At 38.5% G+C, this 4,899-nt stretch overlaps 1 protein-coding gene across 5 annotated transcripts in view; it reads left to right on the top strand.

The window, feature by feature from the left end:
* Positions 1 to 4,899, top strand: part of TPD52 (tumor protein D52) — a 44,821-nt gene that overhangs the window by 33,328 nt on the left and 6,594 nt on the right. The window lies entirely within an intron of this gene.

Genomic DNA, 4,899 nt, shown 5'->3' with positions numbered 1-4,899 from the left:
GCTTTCTGTCTCTATGTCTTTCTCTGTCTGTCTGGTGAGTGCACGCGCCCTATAGCAAAAACCTCTCCAAAAAAAAGAAGAAAAAAGGGGGGGGGGCAAAAAACAAACAAAATACAACAGAAAGCAAAACCCAAAACTAACCATATATCAAAGCAGTTTCCCTGTATCATTTAGTGTCCTGTATCATTTAGTGTCCTGTATCATTTAGGACACTAAATGATACAGGAAACTGTATCTTAAGGGTGCTGGCATATAGCTTATGATGACTGTTGTTTGTTCAGTCCCCAGTTCTTGGCTATTTTAATGATACCATGATCATTATTGACAATTCACTGTTTTAGTTCTTGATTTTTTAAAAAATTTCTGTGGGGGGGGGCGATCATTTCATTATTAGCTTTGTTGATTTGTTAACTGTATTATCTTCAAGATTATGTTCAAACCTAAAGATCATCAACTCTTAGGATAACGAGTAACCTAAAAGGTTAGTTAGTTCCCACCCACTGACTAACCCTCTCTATAAAGTTTATACAAAAACTATGTGTCCATTTCTTTCTAATTTAACTCTCTTAGTTATGATGGATATATTTTAAGGGTTAAAGCTACTTAAGTATTTTTATATAAAATTATATGAAAATCATTTGTTTAATGATGTAGTCATTTTTACATAATTATATAAATTGGTTTGAAAATAACTTGGTTTAATTTTTAAGAGCTTTACCTGAGTCACTTACTTTTAAATGCATTAAAAAAAATTTGGGGCCAACAGATGGCATAATGGCTATGTCACTGAACTTCCACCTGGGCAGTGGCAGTTCAAGTGCCAGACCTGGAGGCTTCAGATTCATGCTGGGTGCTTGTGCATGCATACCCAAAATCCTGAGAGGAGAATGGAGGAGAAGAAATTGCTATGTGTCCATCCCTTTCTTCCCTGGGGGGGTGGGGGTATTACTTCTAGCTTTGTCACTCTGTTTCTCTCTCTCTCTCTCTCTCTCTCTCTGGCAAGTGCATGCACCTATAGCAAAAACCTCTCCTTAAAAAAAAAAATTACAGAAGCTGGGTACGTTTATGAAAGAAAATCAAAGACTATACAGTGATCTGGATCTTTTTTCCTTACACATATAAACATCAGTACATGCCTTTTGTGTTTGTACATAAGTATATGAATGTTTGTTTAAAACGGAATCACACTGTATACAAGAGTCCTACAACTATTCATTCAGCCTTCACTAGCACAGTACTCCATGAACCCATGACTACAGGGACCTGTTCTTGCTCACTGCTACTTCTCAAGGGCCTTGAACAGTTCTTGGCCCATTGCTCAGTATTCATCCGATGAATAAAAAATATATCATTGTCCTTCTAAAGTCAGTTTAGAAAACCTCTTTATTCTTCTTAACGCCACGTCAGATGTTTGAAAACAGAATATAAATTGCAGGAAGTCGACATTTTCTGTAATTCAGTTCTCAATATTGTTAGGCATGTCATCTTGAAATCTGCCTTAAGCATTATTTTAAATAGCTGGTTGGAAAACCAAGCAACCCATGTTGTTCTGAAACTACGGATGAGTAGAAACTTCAGTCATCTGCTATACTCTCCTTCTAAGTATACTTAGATGTTACAAGTTGTGGTGAAATCTGCCTTTAAAATATGACTAGACACTGCTCAGGAACAAAAGGGAATTTTGGGGCCAGCCACAGTGGTGCACACTGCTAACACACTGTGCTCTTCAGACTGGGGCCACATGAGTGGTTTGACTTTTTTTCCTAGTTCAACCTAAAGGTCTTTCACGCTAGCATGTACCTGTAAGATCAGTGACTTGGTAGGCTGAAACCAGATGATTTTTGAGGTCAAGGCTCATTTGGGCTATCTTAAAGAAATTAGGGTCCAATAAGTGGCATGGTGGCTAAGGTGCTAGACTCCCACATGGCTGACCACTATAAAGTCTCAGACCTGGTGGCTGGAAACGTTACTCTATGTGCATATGGATGTGTGTCCAAAATTCTGAGGGGAGAATGGGGGAGAAGGGGTTGCAGTATGGCTATCCTCCAAGGGATGATTTTGCACTTTCCCTCTCTTTGTCTCTCTAGTGAGTGCATACACTTTATAGCAAAAACCTAAAAATCAAAACAAAAATACAAAATTAAATTTAAAAATTAAGTTTAAAAAGCATGTATTAAACAGATACTTCCCAAGGAAGTTGTAAAATATAGTTTTATGCTTGAAGTATAATTTTGCTAAATTACATTTATATTCAATTAAACATTGGGGCTACATGTATGCATTTAACATGTATGCATTTAGGCTTTGGACTGATTCATGTGTGATTATCAAGCATTTGCCATGTATGAGGCAATGAGTATTAGACAATGGAGTCAGCATGATCAACAAGAGAGATGTAGACCTTTCTGCATGATGTTTACACAGTTAAATGGCTAATAAAAATAAAGTGAGCTAAGGGGTGTGACAAGGAAACTTGAGGGTACAGTGAGGACAAGTAGCGGGAACTTCACCTAGCTTGGTGGGCAGGAAAGGTCAGGAAAGCCTCTCAGAGGATGTAATTGTATAAATAGAGGCCATTACGTTGAAGGGAATGTTTGAGGCTTGAAGTCCCTTTTGAGGAACACCAAAAACTTCATTATGCTGTAGGGTATTGAGCATGAGAGGAAGCTAGAGAGATGGGTAGGTCACATTTAGGAATTTGACTTAGGGCATTGGGAAGCCATTGAAGGGTTTTAAGTACTAGTAGTGTATCTTCTGTGCATTTTAGAGACTCCTGGCTGCCTGGACAACCAAAAGAAGGAAGATTGGAGACTGGTTGGTTGAGAGGGAGTTGTAATCCAGGCTAAAAATGATAGAGCAGTGAATTAAAGTATGCAGTCAGTCTGGAGATACTTAGAAGTTGGAAATAAGGAAAAAAGTGATTGGATGTAGAACAATATGGGGAGGGATCAAAGAATATTTCTAGGGGTCTGGTTGGAATTACTAGCTAGGTGCTAGTTAATGCCACATAATGTCTTTTAAAAAGAATAGAGAAGGTGCTAGTTGTGGGGAGGAGGAGTTCAGTTTGGGACATGTTGAATTGCAAGGAGTTTTAGCATTTTCTTAGAATTAAGTAATGTGTTTTAATACATGTAATAAAGAACAGATACAAGTTACACAAAGTGCTCAATTTAAAGGTTTTGGATGGGTGACCAAAAAGAACGAGAGAAAATTTCATCTTCATTCCAATTGTTCAGGTCTTTAGGTGGTCAGTTAAGATTGAATTAAGGAACGAAGTCAAATTCAAACCTGCTATGAGGTTCTTGCATGGGTGGTCACTGACTATTGGTCAGTCAAGATATGTAACGCAGTGAGAGAGCATAGATATGTCAGCATTGAAAACGTGAAGTGACATGTTATGTTTATGTTATGCATAAGGGATTTGAAAAGCAGAAAATATCATAAAAATGTAAGGCAGATATATTTGCTCAAATAAATGTTGACAAAAATTACAGGCCAAATAGGTTGGAGTAGTGCTTCATAAACTGTTGGGTCAGAGGAAAAGTCATGACACATTTTTGCGTAGAAAAACAAAAATATGGAACCCAGGAGAGGCAAGGGAGCAGGCCTCAGAAGAAATCTTCATGGCTCCTGAGAACTAGTGATTTCAGGGGAATAAGCAAAGTGAAGATTTTCCACTGATAATTCAGCCTCCAGCCCACAAACTCGAGTGGAGAGGTAAGGGAGCAGGCCTCAGAAGATACTGTCATGGCTCCTGAGAATTTGTGATTTCAGGGGAATAAGCGAAATAAAGATTTTCCACTGATAGTTCAGCCTCCAGCCCACAAACTCGAGTGGTAGGAAGACTTTCAAGTCTCCTGTCTCTGTCTGTCTCTACTTCTGTCTCTGACTTCTCATTTTTTTGTAATTTTTACTTTTTAAAATTTTTTAAGGTAAAGCATTTTCTTGGCTTTCAGCCCCTCCCCTCCCTTTATCTTGTTAATAATCCTCTCTCCTCCAAACTCAGGAGAGGCAGCCTCAGAAGAAATCTTCATGGCTCCTGAGAACTAATGATTTTGCGTGGCGTGCAAGCGTGCCACGTGGTTTTTTAAGTTTTGCTTTAAAAAAAATTATTTATTTATTTTAGTTTTTTTTTTTTTTTTTTTTTTTCCTGCTCTTTTTCCTTCCCCTTACCTCCAGTAGATGCTAAGAGACAAGAAAGGAGGAGGGCCTCAGACCCAGTGCTCACCCTTCTCTCTAGATCGGTTCAGACCTTTTACATGACTTTCTGTTTTCACCCACTGGAACTCTGTGTGCTTTTTTTCCCCCTTTTACTCATTGTTTTAAAGTTTACTTATCTATTTTATGTGTGTGAGAGAGAGAACACACCCAATGTGGTCTTGATTCCATGAGCCACCCCTCTCCCCGCCCCTTTCTTTGTCTAGCCCTGATCAGGGGCACAGCCATGCCTGGTGTACTCAGTGAAGTCCTCAGACTGGAACCAGGGCTCTTCTTGTGTGGGACTGCCTCACCAAGCACCCTGCTTTACCATCATCTGCCCTCTGTCCTGTTTTAAATGTAATAAGTGCTTTGTTTTTCTTTCTAAACAATTCTAAGAGGGGGGGCCATCAGGTGGCATGGTGGTTAAGGGTGCTGGTAAATAAATAAATAAATAAATAAATAAATAAAATCAAATAATTCTTTAAAGAAGAGATTCTCAGACATAGAAAATTGCTGGCCTAGAAAAATACATCTCGAAGACAGAAAATTGCCCAAAAATTTCAGAATAAAATATGAGAAATACTAGATACCATCAAACATCCAAACATCTGGATAATTGTCATCCTAGAATGTGAAGAGACTCATAAGGGCATTGATAATCTATTCCATGAAATCCTGAAAGAAAACTTTCTGTCTTCG

This window comes from Tupaia chinensis, unplaced genomic scaffold, assembly GCF_000334495.1.
Source record: "Tupaia chinensis unplaced genomic scaffold, TupChi_1.0 Scaffold146445_1, whole genome shotgun sequence".
Lineage (NCBI taxonomy): Eukaryota > Metazoa > Chordata > Mammalia > Scandentia > Tupaiidae > Tupaia > Tupaia belangeri.
This window is presented reverse-complemented; position numbering and strand designations above follow the sequence as displayed.